The sequence below is a fragment of the Phasianus colchicus genome, chromosome 12, assembly GCF_987193195.1.
Source record: "Phasianus colchicus chromosome 12, bPhaCol1.hap1.1, whole genome shotgun sequence".
NCBI lineage: Eukaryota > Metazoa > Chordata > Aves > Galliformes > Phasianidae > Phasianus > Phasianus colchicus.
Window position 1 is genome coordinate 17,244,831 of NC_143447.1, and position 11,915 is coordinate 17,256,745.

Below are 11,915 nucleotides of genomic sequence, written 5' to 3' on the forward strand. Positions count from 1 at the left end.
CCGGCGCCGTGCTGCCCCGTCCCTTTGTCCCGCTCCTGCCCTCGTTCTTCACGCCACATATCAGTGCCCAGAGCGGGCGCACTGCCCACACTGGAAGGCAGGGCTGTCCTTCCCATCCCAGCACGTTGTTTGCAGACCTGCAGTCCTTACTGAGCCATGGGTACGGCGGGCTGCTGTGGTGTGTGGCCTTGAGATGGATTCGCACCGCAAATACCAGCATCAAACGTTATCACACCCCAGTCAGATCAGAGAGCAGCGCGTGGACCTAGTACTGTTTTTTGTTACTGTTGAGAAATTAAAATTAATTAGACGTTTCTTTTCTTTCTTTTTTAATGTGAGAGCTCCAAGATTACATCTTTTTGCAGTCTTAGTTTTCTCTTTTTGTGCCTACAAACAACCTGCAAAGAATACATGTGCTGTGCGACCAGAATGGCTCTGGAGCAGAAATTACTCAAGAGAAGGACTTTGAATCACAGTTGTTTAAATCCCAGTTAACAGCAGCTCACAGCCCCAACGGAGACAAACTGTCTCCTTCACATAATGCTTTTGTTAACTCCCCTGTATTCAACGCCACGTGGATACTTTCAAGCTACTGCCTTTTTCTGGACGGACTCCCCAAGCCCTGTCTGTGCTCCCATTCCCCTGCAGACCGCCACAGCCAAATTTCAGCCCAAACCGGGAAGAGGGAGCACAGCAGCTGCTGAGACCAGCAACCAAATAGCCAGGAGATATATAGCATACCTCCCCCAGCCACCTCAGACTGCTGTTCCTACAGGCTAACCAGTGTCCTGGTAATCCAAACATTTGTTCGAATACCTTGGACAAACCCATCAAAGCATTTTCCTTAATAACTCCCTCCATTTTCTTCTCTCAGAGTGGTATTCATGCCAGTGAACTGGGGGAACACTGAGATTTTGTCCCTCAGCGTCGTGTGAGCTTCTGCATTTGTGCTGTGTGAGAGAGTTGTCATTTGCCTGGAAGTTCCCATAGTGAATTTATTGGTCCTCTGATGTTCCTGGCGCCAGGTCTGCATTCCCATAAAACAAGCCAGAAGAAACTTTGGAAACAGAACCTTTATAGTATCCACAGATTGGGCCATATTCAACTCTAAAGTCAGCAGGTGCAACTCCCATTGATTTCAGTGGGAATTCTGTCTGCTTACGCTGGAGCTGAACTTGGTCCATGGTATCTGGGCATCTTTCCCAAAAACTCTCTTCACTGAATACTGGGAATGACAAAGCTTAACATGCTTCTCTGCTGTCCCTCAGAAAGGAATCTGTCTGTCTTTTCAAGAGGCTGCAGGGAAAAAATACCTGCTAGGCTAACAGAGCTGCCTTTGCCATTACACCCCAGTGTGAGTGTCTGATACATTCTCATGGACTCACACTTTCCCTTGTTTAAAGACTGCCTGTCCAAAAGCACTCTTTTTTTATTTTATTATTATTATTATTATTATTTTAGGCTTTAGGGGAAGAATTCACTTAGTCTCCTTTTCTTTTCTTTATATTTTTTTTCCCCTGGCATAATTATTTGTTCTGCAATGATTTTTAAACATCATTGAAAAAAAACCTATAATGTAAATAATGTAAGAAAGAATCTTCTTGAAAAGGGAAGTGATTTTGTCTGCAGAACTGCTCTTTCTGCTAAGTCATCTTGCATAGAAAGAAAGCACAGTTGCATTAGACAGTGTTCTTCCAAATTCCTTCAGAGGTGAAGGAAAGCTCTCGGATGCATTTTTGAGACCCTCGTTCTTTAGGATGTTTCAGTGAAGCTCTGTATGTGCTTAAGTGTGTTCTTAAATAAGACACTTTTGAATGAGATCTTATGTAAGTGTATCTTCATACAAGAAGACTGCATTTTGTACTATTTGTTACAGTAATGGTGGATGAATTTAAATCCTGTTGTAATCTCCAGGCAGTGTGGGCTAAGGCATGGGATTCCAGTGTGTTACCAGAATGCGGTGAGACCAGATTCTGAGGGAATGTCCATCACTGTAAGCCAGGATCTTATCAGGGAAGGCTGTTCTCACAAGAGTTTGGCATAGATTCATTTATGCAAATTTGAGAGAAACTGCTGAGTGAGGTACAAGGGTGCCTGGCTACCTCCCCCACCTTCCAGATCCTGGCAGAAATAACTGAGACAGGGCTGCGTCATTACCTGCTCGAGTTGAGTTGTCAAAGTGAGCAGATCGTTCAGCCACGCTGTACTGGCTGCCAGACCTGTCTTTGAAAATCCTTTCCCAGGCTTTTAGCTGCTTTGAGCCTGCCTGTGTGTGTTTCTGAATGCTGTTTCCTCTTTCTTGCACCCAAACCTGCAGGGTTTTCCTGGTGAGGTGGCATGCATCGCTCCATTCCAGAGATCCATCCTGGGCAGGAAGCCAGCTGCCAGGGAGAACATGGGGCATCCAAGTTATTGCCTCCTTTCCCTTCCTTTTAGGAGGTGGCTTTCCCTTTGCTCTACTCACAGCAGCAGCTCTTACTCACAGATCAGCCAACACCATGCCATAACTATGGCATCATTTAAATAGCTCTTAATCCAGATGGTTATCTTCCATAGGTGGACACCTCGGAGCAGGTTTCTGGTGCAGTATTAGCTTTGCAACTTCAAGGATCAACAAGAAGGGAGAAGTACATCAGCTGTCAGGAAGGTGCCGTCGCTCCTGAAGAACCTGCATTGTCATCTTTTGTGCTGGGCCACACAGGTTGTTTCATTCAGCACCCAACTGCAAAGCCCCCAGCACCTTCGCCCATACCCCTGCAGGGCACAGCCCCAGCAGCTCCAGCTGCAGCTGCAACACAGTCATTTTATCACATGTACTGTAATATTGTCCCTAGTAAAACCTAACACTCTTGAGTAGGCATAGTAAACTGAAGACAATCAAGATCTTAAAGGGTAATATGTTTTTATGTGTTTAGTAGCTTATGGTGCTGTATAACTTCCAAGCTCAAATGCAGCAGTGGCCTCTCCAAATCAAGCTATTAATATTGCATAATGAGCAGTGCTGCTACTCCTGGATTCTGGCACACCAGAGGGTAATTTCTAGCACTTCAAGTCCCCAGTAAAAGTGCTTTCCTCTCTGACGGCTGCGTGCTTGCCTTATGCTGGGCAGCACTGAGCGGCAGCCTCCTGCTCTACACAACCCTTTGTGGCTGAGCATAGCGTTCTGCATCCTGCCATCTCTTCTGGGACTCCATGTGCAGATGTCTGTAAAAGAGCTCACTGAAACCAAACCAACAACCAAACAAAAGAACTGCTGGAGAAGGTTTCCGAGCTCACTCATGGAGGACGGGGCCAAATTCTGCCTCAATTACTCACTTCTGTAGGGCATGACTGTACATCTGAAAAGTGGTTTTTGTATGATTCTTTCTTCCCCCTAAGGACAACTGAGCAACCATGCCTGCAATTCAGCCCTCATTTGCCATTAGTGAAAGGTGTGTGAATGGCAGTGGAGAACAACAGTAGCCATGTTTGTGCAATGTGTTTCCACTTCAGAAAAGTGGGCTTCCAGGCAATAAACTGTCACATATACAAGGCTAACACAATTAAGTCTGTGATGCATCGAATGTCATCACATTTTCAAATTGGCAACATCTCGCTCAGGAAGTTTCTTTAATCTTGGATTTCTGATGCCCTAAAACAAGTCTCCTGAAGCGAACATGTTTCGGCACCTGGGCGGTGGGCACAGGACAGAATAGAACAGAAAAGAACTGCTTTTTCCCCATCACTTGTATTTTGCTTCTTCCCACAGTAATTAGAATTCAGATAATGTTAATGTTCCCATTCTTATGTTAAAATTAATAGTAGAGTGCTGGTATTTCAGCTAGACATTAATTGTATAATATTCATCCGACAAATGCTATTAGTTTTAGAAATCTTCCAGATAAACTTATATAAATTTGTCACCACAAACCCATGAAAAAAACTTTCATGCATACTGATGAGGGCTTTTCTATAGTAGTGCCAGGATCCTGAACAGTCCGAGAGTAGCTAGCCTGCTTCTGAAGAAAAAGAATATCCAGCTGTATCACCCTATTCTTTCAGTCTTTTTCCTGTTTAATTTAAAACCTATTGTTTCTCACCAGTATGTAACACTGAAGAAATTACCTTCATTCCAGGACGTACTTTACAGAACATGTTGCACGACAGGTTAATATTTTACAGTTATTATCTAAATATTATTTGGATTTGAGTGGTTAGAAAAGGGAAGGAAGTACATACAGCTCTTCTGTAGATGCATGACCAGTGGCTGGGGTGTTCTCCAAAGGCTTGGATCTGTAACAGGGATGTCTGAAACCTTCTCAGCCAGAGGAAATAGAGGGAGCCCCCCTCATCCCTGAGGGCATCTCGCTGGTAGCAGCCACAGCGCTCTGCAGGTGTGTGGGGCTGGCCCTGAGCCCTGCTCATCCCCCTCACTGGGCTTCCTCCACATCTCCCTTGCCTCCACATTGCCTCCATGATCCCCTGTGCATTGCAAAGAAGCAGAGAGAGCCAGCTGGCATAGAAATCACAGATCCACCAAGGTCACCTGGCTGATCACCTTCCTGGCCATCCTTCTGTAAAAACTTAGCAGCACTATTTGTGCTACAGTTAAATGCCAGATGTTGGAATCGTTATTCTCTTGTTTTTTGAAGACTGCAACAAATGTTTTTTTGCTTCCAGCCCTCCACTCTCTCCTCAGCATTGCCATGACTTCTACAAATAACTGCTTGAAGGGTCAACCTCTTCTTGAGGTGAGAATGCAGGTCCAGCCAACCCTCTTCTCCTTTCAATGGAGGCAACAGCCTGACTAATAGAACTTGTAATTTAATAATGCTTTTATATACATATCCATATTTAAAGAAAGTGGAAGTGTTTGTTCCAGTGGCTGAAATGCTGGATATAATGTCAAATATGTACTTATCAGAGTACAAAATTCCAGAAACACACAGCCCTGAATCCTTAACTCATGACTGCTAGAAAATTACTTTCACAAACGCTCTGCAGTGCTTTGTGTAACCTGACTTTTCCCACTTCCCTTCATCGTACTCCTTTGTGTAATTTAGATTTGTAAATCATTCCAGGAAACTTTTGATTAACTTTACAAGAGCACTTTCAGACAATATCCTGTAGTGATTTTCCAGCGGCTGACTCAGACTGAGCGTATCAGCTGAGAAATATCAGTGACCTTTTCGTGCCGCTTGTTTTCTGGTGACCATGGAAAACCAAAGTAACTTCTGGACAAAGTTCTGCCCACTGTTTTGATGGGGAAGGTTTTCCCGTGCTGGTAAAGCACCTGAATTCACGATGAATAATTTCACCATGCCCATGAAAATTCCCCTTCCAGCTAAAAAGCACCAGGTATTTTTCTTCCGCTGCTCACAGCTGGGTACCTAACGCAGCTGCCTTCCAGTGCAAGTGAGGCAATGCCTTTGTATGATCACAATTTCACCAAAACTCTCTCCCAGTGAAAGTGCTTCTCCCCAAGAAAGGCAGAAGCTCGTTCCCTGTTGTTGTCATTGCTTTTCACAGTGTACTTCTGTTGGGCTGACTGACATTCAAATAAGCCACCGGAGAATTGTACCTAGGACACTTCTACTAAATATTGCCTTTGCAGTAGGAGGGTGCAAACGCAAGGGAAGCATTTGGAAGAGACTTGTAAACAGTTGCCTTGGTACTACCTAATTAGTGTTACATTGTCTGGTGGTATCCACTCCCAGCAATGTGCACAGCCTGGGCTAATTTCATGCTGAGCCAATGTGGTAGACAGTATGCAGTCAAGATAGGAAATCATTTGAGAAGGGAGCTGGGTTGCTCTTGAGTCTCATTTCTTGGCTTTTTTCCTGGTGAGCAGATATGTTGTTCAGCCTGATGCCAGGGCAGCTGTGTCTGTGTGAGAAAGGGTATGGGTTCTTCTAAAAAATTATGTCGTTGCTTGTCCTCTCTCTGTGGGGTTGCTCCTGTGGAAAGCATGGTTCTAGGAGGCAGCTTCAGATAGCTGGGCTTACACTTGCTCTTGATCTGTTTGGCAGCTTTGACCGACACTTCTGCTCTGTTCACACCAACACGTTTAATTCTCCTGGTCCTGTGGCCCTACACTTGTATGGGGCGCAGTGAGGCTCTGCTGCAGCTCGAGGTGACCGCAATGTGCCCAGGGAGCTTTTGGGACCTATTACCTGCATGCTGCTTGAAGCACCCTTCTCCCAGTGCTGCCGTGAATTCTTCCATAAAACTTGTTTCTGATCAGAGTACACTTGTGCTTTTCTACTTTTTTTTTTATTATTATTATTTTATTCACCTGATTTATCACCTTTGCTTACATCAATGCCCTGCTCTCCCAGCTTCTACCCAGAGCTGTGGAAGAGCCATCAGTGAGGAGGCTGTGAGCTGTCAGTGCTGCATGCTTCACTACTAGTCAGTAGTTTGAAGGCAGAAACCATTGCCCCCAGCTGTACTGCCAGGAACTGGGGCAGTGCTTCACCCACGAGTGCTGCAGGAAAAGGGTCCAGATTTCCTCCTTAGCCAGCATTCCCAGGACCTCCTGGAAGCATTTCCTAGGTGAGGGACTGTTGAGAGTATGATGCTGGTACTGAGGCTGGATGGGGGATGCTGTGCATGCAGGGCACGTCCTCAGGAAGGGAAGGAAGCTTGCTCATTTCTCAGCAGAGAACCAAGAGCACTGGGTGATTTTTCCTGTGTGGCGATGAAGGATTGGACCCTACTTAGGGTATATGAGAGATCTCATTAACACAGTCTAGCCATTTATTGCACATACTAATTACTTACTTAATGGCATTGCTATTTGATTATTTAATGGCTGTAGCATCCCTTTTGATAATTCTGCTGTACATGCTTAAGTGTTACAATTTCTAATTAATTAAATGGCTTTGAATTTCATATTACATTTTTAAATAAAAAGTACAGGGGTTAAAGAGAGCTATTTGAATACATTCACAGGTTCCTTCATCGTTGGTTTTTTTTTGTTTTTTTTTTTTTAAGTCTGTTTGCTCAGTTATGGAGGAGAAGCATTTCCAGCCTTTGAATTTGGAATGTACAGAGAGAAAAGTGCTGGGAGCCCAGCTCTGAACTGAGAGCAGTGCTTGTATGGGGCTGCTGGTGATCAATTCTACATGATGCACTTTGGACAATGCAGAGCGTTTTTCCTCTCTAAGGGGAGCGGAACTATTGCTGCTCATATTTCAAACGTTTTAATCATTTTAAAACTGAAAAAAATAAAAATGCAAACTAAATGTCAGGCAAACTTGTCACCACAGACCTGACTGAGAGCTCGTCTAACAGAATGCCCATTGGCAATTTAACCAATTCCAAACTAAATTCTGCTTTCATTATTGAGTTGCTGGCCAGCTTTGGTTTCCACAACTTGACATGAGTGAGTCCAACTGCCAATACTTGTGGCTTCAGCCATCACGTTTTAAAAGGTTTATCTCTTTCTCTCTTTGCATCATTATGAAAATAAAACCATGTGAGGAACAAAAGGAAACTATTCATGTGACCGCAGAGTGGAAACACTGAAATCAAACACCCCATCCACAACGCGATATCGAATGAACCGAGCAAACAATCTGGGAAAAGAGAAGTATTCTTCTTATCTCTTTCACTTTTAGTCATCTTAGACACTATTTTTTTTTTTTTTTTTTTTTTTGACCACGGCAAAGATCAGACCGAAGAGCAATTTGAGGATGCTGAAAAGCAGAAGACCCGCGTGCGATGCCAGCGGACCCACGCCACGGGATCGGGTCGGGCTGCGCGGCTTTCCCTCATCCCGGGGAGGCGGCAATGGCAAAATTCGTGTCGTTTCGCTCGCTCGGGCTGAAACGATTTCTTTGCTCTGTGCCGAGCGAGTGAGTCAGGAGCAGGAGCTGCAGAGCGTGCGGACCATATGCGGGAGCCGCAGAGCTGTGACTCAGAGCTGTGAGTGTGCGGCTGTGTGCGCAGCCGGCGCTCGGCCGCACGCCGCGCGGTCCGCAGGGTTTGCTGGTGCGGGGGCGGCGAAACGAGAAAACCTTTTGTCATCTTAGGGATGTTTCCATCGGAGGAAATCGATTTCTTCCTCCAGGTCGAGAGCGGAGATGCGCGACGAGCGTGCGTGGGCCGGGAACGGGGGGGTTCTCGCAAATGTCAAATCCGCAGGAATTTCTCGCGGAGGGCCCACGCCTGGTGCCCACATCCCCGCGGCCGGGAGTCCCGGCCAGCCCCGAGCCCCCGGGCTCCCTCGGGGTCCCGCTCCCACCCGCTCCCGCTCCACGCCGGCTTTTAGGGCTTTTAGGGCCGCATACTTTGCCCATGACATATGGGGCCTCCTCGGCGTTCGCGGCAAGAGCCGGGCTGGATCTCACCCCCCGAAACCCGGAGCCTCGCTGAAAACCTCGCTTCGTCCAGAACAAAGGAAGGAAAAATCCCAAACGGCGATGCCCGCAGCCGGGCTCTGCTTCGCCGTTCGGCCGTTCCGCCCCGCGCCGGCCCGCGCCGTGCCGCAGAGCTGCTCCCTCCGGCTGCGGGCTCGCTCCTCTCTCCCTGCCCGCACAGCTGCCGGCGTGCTGCGCCTAGGCTGCTTTGTTTTGCTTTGATACACGGAGCTATTGTCTGATAACCTCTTCCAGGCTGGGATGCTGAGGGAGGAGGAAACGCGAGGCGCGCTGGTAGTGAGGGCGTGTTTGCGGGGAGCTCCTCCGCCGTGCTGGGAACGCCGGGGCGAGGGCACCGCTGGGCACCCGCGGGCATCCCTGGCAAATTCCTCTTTGCGTGAGCAGCATTTCGTTCAGTGCCTTCCACGTACAAATTTGCCCTTGCCTTCAGGTGGGGAACCTGCCGCAGGCTTCAGGTGGACCTGAGCAATTTAATGGGCCTTTTGTATTTAACCAAGTGAAACTGGACCTAGAAAGCAAAGAAATTACAGGGGAAAAGGACATTGCCTTTTGTCTTGTTCCTGGGAGGTGGCAGGGCAGCTTGAGGCCCCTTACATTGCTTGAGGTTGGGTCCTCAGTACTGCAGCCTCTCCACAGCCTGTGCAGGAGCTGCTTGAGGTTGGACCATTGCATCATGCCCATAAACTGCAGATGGATTTTGCATAACTACACAGCTTTATTTCTGCTGTTAGGGCATGCTCTGGGTGTCTGCAATGGCTCTTGTGAGGAGTGTGTGCTCAGAAGCTTTCAGGAGGCTGGAGCAAATGGAAGATCTTAATCTTGGTGGTGCTGTTCCCATCTGACCAGAAGTGGTTGTGCTCCAGGGCTGTGCAGAAACCCACCCGCTGTGCACTGGGTCAATTTTCTGACCTTCCTGGTGACTTTCCTGCTTGTCCCCAGCCCTCACAAGCTGGGCAGCAGGGAAATTTGGTTTCCATTTTGCCACTCTAGAGAAAAGCAACAGAAGGATGGAGTCCCTGGCAGCCAGGGTAGAGCAGGGCAGAGCTCTGTGCAATGGCAGAAAGAAAATCAGGGGAAGAGCAGGAGCTGCAGGTCTGGGCACAGTTGTGCCTTCCCTAGGAATTTTGCAAGTCCCTGTCTGCATGGTGTTGTTGATTTTGCCATCTTTGATCAGGGTAAACAAGACTCATGCTCACAATGAAAACAAGACAGGCTGGAAAATATCATGAGTCAAGAAGGCTCTCCCAGTGCCTCCACCTTCCCTAACCCCAAGTCAGCAAGTGCTTCTGTGCTTTGCAAAGCAAGGGACAAGCCCAGAACTTGAAGCTCAGGCAGCCCAGCCTCCTTGTGGGCTCCTTCCCTTGTGCTGGGTGACCAGCACGGTGTTACAAACAATTGTACAGCCACAACTCACAAACAGGTTCACTCTGCACCAGAGAACAACGCTTAGTCTTCAAAGGACCCTCTTAAATTCATTTCTGGGGATCGGCAGTAAGCCTTTTTTCATTTGCTGTGGAGCAGTTAGCTGACTCTTCACTCCTCTTCACCTCTTTCATGCAGATACCATCAGGTGGAGACTGCATGCTCTTACACACACATCTTTTCTTTCATCTGGAGCCAGTTCTCAGGATGATACAAAGTTTGGTTATTTCTTACTGTTTTCTGCATTAGGCAGATGGAAAAGAAATAGAAATTTGAAAATCATTCTCTTTCAGTATTTCACTTTGGCTGAATCACTTCCCACACTATTTTTATGACGAAGCACTCACACTTTTTGACATCAAGACAAATGCTGGCAACGTCCCAGAAGGCTGGGAAGCGCAGTGCCTGCTGAGAGCAGCTCTGTCTGTCTTTCAGTCTGAATGAAATTTATTTGGGGTGCAAGGAGATTTTCCTGAGCACCAGTGCTACTCCCTCTATTCTAGCTCTACCTCTCAACCCATGCAGCTCGGGATGCTCAGAAATGTGAAGGTGTGACACAGACACACCCCTGGGAGATTTTTGCTCCAGCTCTGCTTTGCAGGAGCACTCGAAGCTGCGGTGATGCTGCTAGACAGAGACGATAGCAATGAAGATTCAGAATGCCAGAAGGAGAACTGTGCTGTACCACAGAGCTGGAGAGAACGCTTACCAAAGGGCTTAGAACACTGTGTGGGAGAGGAGAGGCTGGGACTGGGTCACTGGCACCAGAACCACCTTGGGGGCTCCACTGTACGTCTTTGTGGCAGATTATCAAAGGTGCACATTCAAAAAATCTGGTTGGGTTGTTCTTAGGAGTACAACAGGGGCAGCCCGGACAGGCAGCAGGGCTCCCATCCCACAGGCATCCACAGCTGCATCACTCACGGGGAGATGCTGGCATCTCAGTGCCTTGGTTGCCAATTTCTTTTTTTATGAACTGAAAGAAATCATGAGCCCTGGGTGTTTGGGAGCCCACAAAGAGAACGCAGTCCCTGCGTAGCTTTTGAAATAATGTGCTTTGGTAAATAAATGAGCACAAGGCACCAAACCATTTCTCATTTCTGGCTGTTTCAGAATTGAAAATAAAGAACCCAAGATATTAGATAGTGTTTATGGCAGAATACAAATTAATCTCTGTTTAGCTGAGCCACTCCAAACTTAAATGTCGGAGTCCTGAAATTAATAAAATTATTAAATAATGTAACTAATAATGAGGATGTCTTGCAGACAGTTATCTCCGTTTTCATCATATGTAGCTTGCTTGATTATTCACATATTTTATTTTATTGTTTGGGGGGGAAAAAAAAAGGCTGTTATTTAGTTATTTCCATATTAAGAATTTTGCCCACATCCTAAATTAAAATATTTTTATTGCATTACTGAAATTAAGCAAGACTTATTCCTGCCCCCAAAGTAACATGTGTAAAAGTATGAAAACTCTTATGTAAAGAGAACAGTAAAACTGTCCTTCTATTTACAGCATTCAATTTATTATTTGGAATAGTTCTAAACAGCTTCAATAGAAATATTTGTCTGCGCACTTCACGCAGAACCAGTCAGGAGTTTGTAACTGGTTCCTTAGCAACTATTTTTCCCTTCTAAAATTAAAGTATTTTTAAGCACAGATGTAATGTAAAAATTATCTAGACTGCACATCAATTGTTATAGTTACACCACTTCACAAATGATACACCCATCAATTGTCCAGAGAGCGATGCAGATAATTCTTCGTTTTTGGGCTAACAGAACATTTTAGTGTTTTCTTTCTTTCCTATTTAGAATGAGCATGTTTTTCCAATTTAGGACTTTTAAGGGAAAAGCCAGTCAGTGAAACTAAACACATTAAATTTTCCGATAGACTTCTGCGTAGTCTTTGTAACAAATGGTCCTGCACCTGGACTTTTCACAAGGTGCGTTTTCCATTGAGCGCAGCAGGAATTAACTGAAGATGGGCGTTATTAAGCTTTGTGCTGCAGTGGGTTTGATTTCCATCTCAGTGCTACAAGGATAAACCAGGAGTAGCTCTGCTGCACGCAGTGGGGTTATGTCTGCATGCAGGCACTGAGGGGTGAGGGAGAAGATGAGCATTTG